We start from the raw sequence: 11,774 nt of genomic DNA on the forward strand, positions 1-11,774 counted from the left end.
GGAGCGTGCAAGGCTCAGAGCCTGGTGATGGCAATTCACCTTTGAGAAGGGGCAGAGTCTTATCCATGGCCAACCCTCTGAAGGTGTTAATATTTCGGAGTACATCGTTCAGGTGGTAATATTTCAAAGTAACTTGAGGAGTAACTCAAATTTTCCTTTCTCCTAGGTAAATTCGCTCTATTAAGCTAAAGAGAGACAGTCATGTTCTTGCTCTCTGAGCCACATGAAGTCTGTAATTAGTCTGTAAAAGATGGGCCAGTGTCCTCAAAAGACCAGACAGTAGCTTGATGCTTAGTATTCTGTGTCAGCAAAGTGGGAAAGGTGACTGTAAATCCGTCTGGAAATTTAATCCAGCTTTTCAGTATCAGCGGCAGATGTTTTAAGAACCATCAGTGCAGTGGTTTTTAAAAAAAATAAAATGTGGTGGGGTAGTACCATCTTCCACAGTTTTTATGAAGAGTGAAAATAGCCTGAGAACATCTTGTGGATGTTTGCACCTCAGACACAAGGCTGATAAAACATGGGTTTGTACGTGACGGCTGCAACCAAAGTGGTTTCATCAAGGTGAGACACCACTTGCGTAGTTCACCAGGAGAATTTTAGTTAATTGGGACCCTTACTCTTAAAAGATATATTGATGCTTAGGAATGTGGGTATGTGTAAAATGGGTATTTTAAAGATTACCCCTTTGGATTTGGGCTTGAAGATCCTTTTGAGCAGAAGCTCAACAGACCCAGTCATTTAAGCTGGCAAGTCAGAATGAGCATTGCAGGTTTAGAGTCCTGACTTGTTTATGTTTGAAGTTTAGGCTTTTAGGGAAACTGCTCCCTAATTCCCACAGCACCCTCCCCAAACCCCCCCATGATCTTACACAGTAGTTGAACACGTTCTAGCAGAAAAAGAGTTGGAAAGACAAATAACCTTGTACAAAGTTCTTGAAACAATGGACTAGTCGTCTGTATCAAGAACAAAATAAACAATGAGCTCCTGTTCTCCATTTCCTGAAAAGGCCTTTTCATATTTATTTCCCAATACGTTTTTAACTGTTTACTCTTGGAACAGAGGAAGTTAGTTTTACCAGCAAAACAGTGCTTTTAGGAGGCATGGCCTTCTCCAGGTCCAGTTTCACAGCGATAGCTGCAGTGACTGTAGTCACTTTTCACATCATTCAGAAAGCAGTCGTATGGTTTGCTGCCAGTTACATGAAATTGGCCTAAAGCATTGCAATAGGTTACAACACTAAGAGCCTCTAAATCTTCAGATAATATGTTTTTAATAGTTTGGGGTTTTTTAATGCATGTGATTTTACTTCATACTTGGGAGTCTCCTTATGTTTTGATATGCTTATTTGGTGCTCAGGTGGTGTAATTTTTAAAGGATTCTATATTATATAAAGCTGTTATTAAACATATTAAAAATTATAACTATTTCAATGACTGACAAAACATTGGGTTTGAGTCCATAGATATCAAACTAAATCTGTAGCAGTGAAACTGAATCTTGTTTTGCCAAAGGCGACTGGCAGAAGATCTGGTACTAGCCTTCTTCCCAGCTTCTATTTAGAGAACAGATTAATTTTCCAGAGATGCATTCTCTTGATAAGCATCTTAGGGTGTTTTGGCTTTAGTATATTAGATCTCAAAGAAGCATAAAGGAGGTCACAAATTCATAGATGCCAACTCTATATCAAAGCCTTTTAAGTCTTCAGAAATATCTAATCATAAAGACAATCGGTGACATTTTGTAGCTTTTGAAAATATCAAGATTCCTGAACAGCCAATTTTAAGCTATATAGGAAATTCAGTTTGCTGTGATAGCAGAGCTGCTTATTTGCAAAACTTCTTGCACAAAAATCTGGCCAGGGATTTCAGTTTTATGTAATTTTTTTCTATCCCCAGACAAAATTTTATTATAATTGCAGGGGGGAGGAGCAGACTTAGCAAATTCCAAAAAATGAGAACTGAATATAGCTAAAGACAGATGGTGTCTTTGAAAGAGAATGCAGATCTGCTGTTCTGGAGAACAACAGCAGAGGCAACTCTTCTTCAAGCATCTGCCATTTTGCACAAACATCAGTTGGTGTTAATGAAGTGAGAGCGTGATTCTTCCTACTTGATGTCTTGATTCACGTCTTTCAAATGTGTGAGTTATCAGAAAAACACTTCTGTGACAAATTCAGAAGGCTTCTTGGATACTCTGCTGGATCAGAAATTGCCTGATAACTCTTGGCTGGCTCTTGTGTGCTTTCTGAGTAACACAAGCCAAAAAACTGCACAATTCTGAGCTTTCTCTTTTTGGTCTTCCTTCCCAGTTTCCAAGTTTTTCTAATAGGTTATATAGGGATGAAACACTCTTATACCAAACCTGGAGAGCACAGAAACTTTATTATTACCTAATGATACTAGTGAGGTGGACCATCTGCCATTAACTGTTTGAAGGAAATGATGGAAAAACCCTTTAGACAGGGTGGAGTGTTCTGCTTTTTTAATATAGAGAACTAGTTTGGGATATGCAGTAATACTGTAGATAATTTCCCACTTCTTAAAATGTCTTAACCAAAGATTATATTGCTGTGTGTGCTGGGACAGATACATCTGTAAGAGCAAGACTGCTTTGTAGCCGTGCTGGGAGAGATGTTGAAGTATTTTAACATTGTCACCATGGTTCGTTGAGGTAACAAGTTTTCTTTAGGGTTAGGAAGAAGTGTTGTTATTGAATCTTATGTTCTGAAAGCCTGAGTCAATTTCTTTTTCAACAGATGATCCACCTTTCAAAACGTGTAGACCAAATGAAACTGTGGCAGAGACTTAAATTCAGGTTTTGCTGTTTATGTGGGTTTTTTAATTTTGAAGGTTTTTCAAAAGTTCTTATTTTTCATATGATGGTCTAGAAAAATTCCAAAACACCTTTTTATATGTATCCAACTAAAGAAAACTGCATGTGTATTTGTAGTCATTGCTATATATATTCTAATGTGACAATTCTTAAGCTACCACCTCTACATGAGGCTGAGGCACGCGTGATGGCATACGGCATCGAGATGTATTACGGAGCAACCTGGCTAGAATGCCAAGTGCATTTAATGATGCATTTAATTTAATGATAGGCAGGAGGGCAAGAACTGTTGATACAGCAACAAACTAACTGCAGGGCTTCCCTACCTAAAAATTTCATACTTGTTAATCCTTAGTCAAGCCTTGATTATTGTACGTAATGGAAGTTTTTTATGACTTCTGATCAGCGCATAGATTTGCCCTAGTGAGAATTGAAGAAGTGTTTATGATTAACAAAGCCCTTGAATTTTTGGAATAGGAGAAAGGAGCTGAAATAATTTTATTTTTTTTTTATTCTTTTCTGAAGAAGTTTCTGTATAAAAATGAAGCTCTCATTGGTAGGAAATTTATACCATGTTTCCTATGCTAACACATAACGATTGATCCTAACACATTAAGTAGGAGAAAAAGTATAGACTGACCATCAATAAATAACTTTTTAGTAGTTTTGTGATAATTGTAAATATTTTGTGTCAGATAACGAGTGAAATAGTGCAGAAATGTTCTAAGGGAGATGCTGACTCTTTCTATTAAAGAAACGAACCTCAAACCAAACCAATTCTCAAGAAACAGACTTTTCATATATGTGTTCTGATCAACCTTTGACCATTGTCACCCTTTCATTCCTGCACACGTTCATACTAAGCACAGGTGAAGGCCGCTTACAACCCATCGGATGATGCCAGACCTAAATAACTAATGTCTAGGTGAACTTTAGAAGTTAAACTGGTGTCATTGGAGATTAATCTCTTCCCATCTAATTTCATCCTTTTGTCCTTGCATTCTCTAATGTTAATGCATTTATTGTTACCTATCATAGTTCAGTTCAAATTCAAGAAACCTGATTACTTGGAAAAAAATAAAATAAGTCTTGTCCTTGCTCCTTGTTTTCTCCTGAGACAGGCAACAGGTAACATGCAATTCATTTAGACACATTATCTTGTTACTAGAAAGTATTCTACTACTCTCAAGATCTGAATAGAAACATGTATAGAATAATACAAAGAGAAAATGTCATTACACCTGGTTGTACAGTGTTCACCTACAGACCTATTTGGTATATGTGATATTTATAGCTTCTAATATTTCCTGTAGATAATCTAGTTTATATCCAGTAATTAAAGCACATGTCAGTGTATACTCAAATAGTGCTTTAGTCACATTTAGTAAATGCTATAAATACTAATAGGTAAATTGTTATCTACACAAAAATGGTTGCAGAGAGCGTAAGAAGAAACAAGGTACTACAGTGGGTCAAGAGCTGACAGTAAATCAATCAGCTAATGATAGATTTGCTTTCTGGGAAAATGCTTCAGAAAGGAAATCCTGTGCTGCAAAGTGTCGTGTGTTGTATTACTTCAGTAGTAAATTGATACTGCTAATATTGATTCTAACACATCCTTTGCATATTTGCATAGTATTAGTATTTGACATCCAGGTATTTGTTGATTTAGCTTGTAACTACCAGATGAAAGCATTATGGATAGCAAGAGAATGTAGCATCTGATGCCAGTGCTTTTGGTACATACAGGTCTTGTATTTACAAACTGTACTTCATGTTCCACCTGACCATCACAGCTCTCAGGCTGGCTATAATTTGCTCATTCATATATTGTCTGAAGTTGAAGATATTGGAGTCCTTAAACGTCTTTGTTCATGCATCTCAAGTTAAACATAAACAGAGCTTTTTAATGTCTATGAACTAGTTTTGCAGTAAAATAATAGTCCTAAACTAGCCATTTGGAATAAAGCAGCAGTAATGACTAATTTAATGGGTTGGTATTGTAGGGTTGTGTTTTTTGCTGTAGCTGCTTTTAACTACAGGAGCACTAAAAATAGTTGGAATCAAATGGAAGGGATGCTTTTGAGCTAATCCAGAAGAATTTTTTACTATATTTTCACACTTGGCAGCTTCTTCCATTATTGTTATAAGTGCATTATAGCTAATCGGTTTTATATGTGTCTTCAGGAACAAATATGCTTTTTGTATTTAACAATGAGTGTAGCTTTACTATTTTAATACTTTATTAAATAGCTCGTGTGTCTGGCATCCTGTTTCATGTGTTGATGTAACTTTTAAATGGTCACTGTTCACAGATAAATAAGAAATTAAGGTGGTCCCTGGCATTCTAAAACATGATCAAATGAGTGTGCTTAAGTAGACTTGATCAGATATTTAATAGTTATTTAAGCATGTAGTAATTCCACCACATCAGCCTGTTTTAGGTTTTGAGTAGAGGATAGCTTCAAATCTTGTAGCATTTTCTTGAACAAAAGTAACAAGTTTATCAGTGGCAGTGTCTAACAGTGTGGAAACGTATGAAAAGTTGTTTTGGTGAAGCAAAGGAAGTTGTATCTGTCAAAATCACTGAGATACATAGAGGGACATCTTGGAAGCTTCTTCCTGTACCAGAAGAAGCTGCAAAAAGTTAAATAACAGTGGTGGTTTTCCACTGACCTCACTTACCTGGGTTGTCTGCAGTGTCAAAGTAATTAGCTTTTATGTACCTGTCCTCATGTTTTGGCGTTTCTTTCTATAGTCATTAATTTGTATTGATACAAATTGATACTGGGAACTTTACATTTCCCAGTATTTTTACATCATGGGAGGGTTGGGGATGTGGCAGAAGAGGGCAGGGACATCTTTGTTATGTCACTTAATGAGCCTGGTGGAAAAAGTGCAGCTTCCAAAACTTCAGTTTCCAAACTGAGTTTCCAAAATAGCCCTGGTGCTGAAACTGGAGACTTGAGATCCAAACTAGAAACAAACTACTGGCTTCAGCCTTGGTAAACTGATTTGTCCTGTCCTCAGATGTGTGTACCAGCCAGATAGAATGCACTTAAATGCAAATAGAAGTATTTCCGTCTCAGAGGAGCCCTTGTGTAAAAAAGGCAACTCATCTTCAGGAATGACTAAACTCAAAATGTATTTTTCACATAAAAAATATCCATAGTGGTTCATTTCCTGAATTACAGGTAATAGCTTTCAAGGTCCCAGATTTCCTTTTAACAGTATTTTCATTCATCATCCACAGAGCTTGCTCCCTGCTCTTTCTGTCTCTTTAAAGAAAAATTTGGACAACGAACAAAGTTTTTTTGCTATGGATTTCCTGATTTTTTTATTTTTTTTTAGCTTGGGTTGGGAGGCTGGTTATTCTGTATTGCATTTTCATTTTGACTGTAGGCAAGCCCATTGCTGCTGAAAATAGCTCAAATGTGCTTAGAACAAAAACGTCAGCCAGCAGCTCAGATTCTTTCTCTTTTTCTTTTGCAGACTCTTGCATGTGAGTTAAATTAATTTCTTGAGAGAAACCTTCATAAAGGGCTAAATAAACAAGATCTGCATATACAGAAAGTTCTGCACTTGAGACACAGCTAAACTCGTCTGTCTGGTAAGTCATATTTTTCTTAAGGATTTGTCTTTCTTCCTGTACTTATGACTTGCATTCTTGAGTTTCTAATTAGTGTTCAGAGAAAAGCAGCTTCTGTTTGTTGGTAGTTCTGCTGCATAGTCTGTATGAAGTGTGAAGACTAATCTGCAAAGGTGTCAACTGCTGCTTTTGCAAACTTCAAAATAACACCTATGATTCTGTATTATACTTTAGTATGAGCAGGGGTTTGTTTTATCTAGTTGTTTGCTGTAATGAAATCATTACATGTTTTAAAGCAAAGCTGCTGATTGTTCTGTCCTGCAGATATTTACCTGTTCAAATGTTCTGAATTTAATCAATTAACTTGAGCATTTGTGTTGCAAAGTATATTCTGTGCCAAGTCAGAGTTTAAAAATAAGAATGAATTGCTGACAAAGTTTATTGCTGGTTTCATCTTGTGTAGATAAAATGGGTTCACTTTATTGATGCAATGCTGTATATTTCTTGCTGATGTGCCTGTTTCATAGGACAGTAAGCATGCTTGTCAGTAGTCTTTAATTTGATAATATAATTCTGTATTATTTCTATTTGAGATATTTGTGGCTTACGTTTTGATTGTACTGCTTGAAACAAATCTTTTTTTTCTTTGTGTACTATTAACTGAATACAACCCAAACAAAAGAAAGCTCCGTCCTCTACTTTCTATTTTTATTCTTTATTGTGATTAAAATGAAGAAAATCTTTGAAGAGCAGAAGGTTTCTACTCAGTGCTGTGGCTTTTCTAGGCAGTTGGCTAGCATTAAGTGGCAACCTATATATACCCAGTCCTTCTGATCACACAAGCTGTGGCTTTGCCTCACCACAATTACTGTGTACTTGCATACTGCATGCCCTGGTTCTGCAGAGCTCATTGTGCAGGCTTTGCTGTAGCTCTAACGTTAGTTTATTTAAAAAAGACATTGAAAATGCACATTGTATTTAAATGTAGTTGTACATTTCATGTGATGCAGTAGTTACGCGTTATATTTTCATAGGGAAAAAAAAAAACTCAACCAGATGAGTGCTTTTACATAAAAGCTGTTAGGGGGCTTTCCTATACATTTAAATTTGAGTTAGAAGCTTTCCAGACTATTTTTGGATAAAAAGAGAAAATCTGAAGTCTATGCATACATTTCATATAGCACATCTTTTTGTTAAAAATACAGACTTTTGTGTAAAAATCAGGAGTTTTCTTTAACAGTTTTTCAGAAAAAGTAAAACTGTGTCTGGTTCAGTTGTAACATTTACAGCAGTGTTTTGTTCTCATATTTGAGAATCCTGGGTCTAAATCTGCTTGCTCTTCCTTACAGTAGCAGATATTGATAGTGTAATGTAGGTATCCACCTGAAACCATGGAAATTTTGGTACCAGGCATACTTGGTTTCAAATGAGACAGTTTCAATTCTTTTCCTTTCTTGTCCTTAATTAAATTATATTCCTTTTGGTTTAAGATCTTTCCTGTTCCAGTCTTGCTGTCACATATAAAGCTGCTTCCCTGATCCTGCAGATCAGTCACCCAGTCCTTGTACTTCCTAAATTCTTTTGACCATGCTCTAGTGAATACTTGTCTTACATTGGTGATTTTCAGATAAAAAGAATTTGTCGCCTGAGACTCACCTGAAGGAACTTAAGAGGCCATGCTGTAGTAGTTTGTGCAATGTAGAAATTTGTGATCTCTTAATATGTGCAAAAGACGTAGCTGGAGGAGAAATTAAAAAAAATTAGGCTGCATAATAGACAAAATATTTGTCAAGTATTTGAATTATTATTTACCAGTGCTTGAACTGTGCAAAGTAAAGGCCAAGGATGGTCTGTTAATGGTCATCTTTTAAATTTGTGTGAGTTTGAAATCACTAGGTCAGAGCAAGTTTTTGCTTGGCACTTAGTATTTGACTGTTACAGACCTGACTTACAGGAACATGTCTCTGGCATGCTCACACAACCCAAACTTCAGCTGAGTGAACTTGGCACCAAATGCAACTAAAAGGAGGAAATCTCAGGGGAGCAGTGGAATTTCTTTCTTTGAGTAAGTGTACCTCTGCTTTCGTGGAGAACAAACAGTAACATTTTGTGCAGGTTTCTGCTTTCGACAGTGTGTCTTTGTTCACTTCCCAAAGGTGGTGTCAAATACATTGGAAAAAAAACCAAAAACCTTTCCTATTTGGATTTTTCATTTTACTTAATGATATGGTCCTAGGGAACCCATTAAGTCTGGAATGGCCTGACACCGTTGTTTGTAACTCTTTGTGTGTGAAGGATAAAGGCTCAGTCAGAACAATTCAGGTTACATAAATAAACATGCTCAGTCCTTAGGGTCTTTGCGAGCTCAAATAGAGGGGTGGGAGGCATATTTATCTATAAGCATGTTATCATGCAATTATTTGATGAGAGTGTCTCAGAAAACATTTCCTTCTTGCCAGTATAAGTGTTTTCCAAACAACATGCAATATTACTAAAATATTACTCTGAGAAAAAATAGATTGTGAGAGCTTGGATTTCTTGTCAAGTAAGAGCTTTATGCTGATAAAGTTCTTAAATTTATATGCTATTTAGTCACAATGTATCAATGTTGCTTCCACTGTGTGGTTTAAATTCAGTTCCCGTGTTGATGGCAACAGGGTTTTATGGAATCTGTTTTGTATCAGGTTCTGGTCCACAAGCAGACAAGACTACTTGGGCTTGTGGTCCAAAGTGACAAGACTATATCAGATCATAGCAATATGTTGAAGCTGCATGTGTTTAATATGTGGCAATGCCAGAGAAGAAAAAGGTGTTCTGAAAGCTGGAGAGTAATACCTAGTGATTGAGGAAATTAATCTGAGTGAAACATCATCATAAAATTGTTACAGTTGGAAGAGACCTTTAAGATCATGGAGTTCAACCATTGTGAGTGCCTCTTCCTTGCATCAGCCTCAGGTTGGGGATATACCAGGTTGGAGGTGCTGAGAGCATGTGTATTCCTATGGAAGACCTATGAATTCTGTCAGCACTGGGCTTACCTGGCTATGTCCTGTTCTCAGATGGCAATAGGTAGCTCTGGAAAAAGGTTGTGATGTAATTCCATATGCAATTAGCTGCTTTAGAGGGGGGTAATTTTTGTGGTGTCCTGGTTAGCTCTCCTCTGCAGTAACAAGAGGTGGCAATGCCTCTCTGTTGGCTCTGGGGCTTAGGCTATGCTCTGACCTTCTGATAGATCCGAAGTAACCAGGGACTGGCAGGGTTCCCAGATTCTCACAGTAGCCTTTGCTCATCGTCATTGACCTATGGTTTGGGGGAAGAGGGTAAAATTAATCACTTCATTAATAATCAAGTATAGCAATGAGCATCTTCTGTCAGGATTACTATTTTTAACTGTAATGTCCAAGCTTTTAGTTGTTTAACCTTTCTAAAATAACCCTGTCTTTTGAGATAAATGTTTTTCAGACTCTGCAACCTCAAAAGTATTCATTTTCTGTCTTTAAATAAAAAATATAAAAATAAAAATATAAAAGTTGACAGTCAAAAGCAGGGGTTTTTTGCATATGAAACGTACTGGAGTAGTTTAATTTTCACTTCTGCCTCGAGCTTTGAGTTTCATTTGACTCTGACTTGTGTTTGAGTTTGAAAAAGACTGATTTGGTAATAAAGTTGCATATTGAATATTAGGGAATTTTCCTGTTTAGCCACCTGTGTGCTTGTACTTTAACGAGAAAAGGGTGCTTATGCACTGTCTCTTCCTAAGTAAGCACTTAACCATACATCTAATAAGTCTGCTTTAATCTGTTTTCAGGGTGGCTCGCGTAAGGCATTACCTGCTTATGTTTGTGTGTAAGACTGCATTTGTCTCCGTATATTAGTGGCTTAAGAATTAGTATGTTTCATTAGTGGCTTACGTCCCTAAATGTTTAATGCTGTTTAGAAGGCTGTGTTGTCTTTACAGCTGGAGGCAACTTGAGCACTTAGGCTGCTTCCACACTTGAGACTCCTAATGAGTTGTTCCACAGAAAGGTTTTTTTTTTATTCCCCATTAAAAAAATCATTTAGTGTAAATGCATTTAAAAAGGAACTAACCTAGTGCAAAAGAGAGTCTTAACATGCATATCTTCCTTAGTCCGTGTTTGTCACCAACAGGTGACAAAAGTAGTAGTGACTTTATCCTTTTGAAGCTAAAAGCATGTGCAAGAAGCCCCTCAACTTTGGAAGTGCCCCATGAGACATCTCTGTAGGATTCACTCGCTTGTGGGGTTCATCCAAGTGAACTTGGAGGCGAGATGCACCTGGATGCAGGACAACTGTATGTGTGACCCTGAATCTCTGTCAGGTCTCTGAATCTTCTGGAAAGCAGCAGGTTTCTTCTCCAAAGTCGAAGGAAGTAGAAATGAGGACAGCAGAGATAAATAGTATTTATCTAATAAGATCCTATTATCTTATTTCCTTCCTGGGAGGAGGGAAGGAAGCAGAGGAGGCGAGAATGGGAAGATAAGCTGTGAAGGGACAGTTGGTTTGGAGAGACAGTTCCTCAGTTTTAATAATGCTTAGTCTTTCAGTACAGTCGAGTTCTTATCAGTGGAAGGATTTTTTTCAATTGTTTTCTTAGCCTTTAATATATAGAATTAGCTAGTTGATCTTTCCATGATGATGGTTAGCCAAGTAAAGGCAGCTGGAACTTGCTGTCAGAGGTACATTGGATCCCCAAATGGTGTAAAATCACCTTTTAGTTTCTACTTGCCCTCTGAATCCTGCACAAAGCAAAGGGAAGATGATGGGTGATTTTTGCGATGTTACAGCTCAGGCCCAAAGTAACAGTTTTTAAACTGTCAGAATAAAACTTTTGTAAGACTTTGTTAAAAATAAGGATATGAAATGTGCGTGTTACACAAGAAACTTAAATTCAATGGCTTAAAGTCTGGGCACGTTCTGGCGTACAGAAAAGCTCTGCCTTTGCCTGTGAAACAGCAATTAACAATGACCTTGGACTTCTGGAAGCAGAAGGAAGCTAATATTGAAAGCTTTTGAAAAATCTTCCTTAAAGTGCATCCCAACTGATAGCAGGCAGGTTCCTCAAAGCCTCCCTTCAATGTAAGACCTGAATGTTTAAAGCTGGATCACCACTTCGTAGTGATACCTCTTGGAGTAGCTAACAATCCTATATTCACACAAAGCATTTTACAGTAATGGCTTTGCATGAAATGAAAGGTGCTTTATTAAAATTGGAATGTGCAGTTTAATTTACTGTTTGAACTGGAATTCAGTTCTGTCTTAAGGGTGATGCTTCTGAAAAGAACCATCATCAGCTACCCATTTAAAAGAAAAAAAAAAAAAAAAAAAAAAA

The 11,774-nt window shown here is 37.0% G+C and overlaps 1 protein-coding gene across 1 annotated transcript in view; it reads left to right on the forward strand.

Annotated features, from left to right (window-relative positions):
• SORBS2 (sorbin and SH3 domain containing 2) overlaps nt 1–11,774 on the forward strand; it is a 181,540-nt gene that overhangs the window by 35,830 nt on the left and 133,936 nt on the right. The window contains exon 2 of the mRNA XM_014945546.1: nt 6,328–6,445. The gene's annotated coding sequence lies outside the window, so the exon portion shown is untranslated. The remainder of the gene's footprint in view (nt 1–6,327; nt 6,446–11,774) is intronic.

This window comes from Calidris pugnax, unplaced genomic scaffold (genome assembly GCF_001431845.1).
Source record: "Calidris pugnax isolate Ruff unplaced genomic scaffold, ASM143184v1 scaffold58, whole genome shotgun sequence".
Classification (NCBI taxonomy): domain Eukaryota; kingdom Metazoa; phylum Chordata; class Aves; order Charadriiformes; family Scolopacidae; genus Calidris; species Calidris pugnax.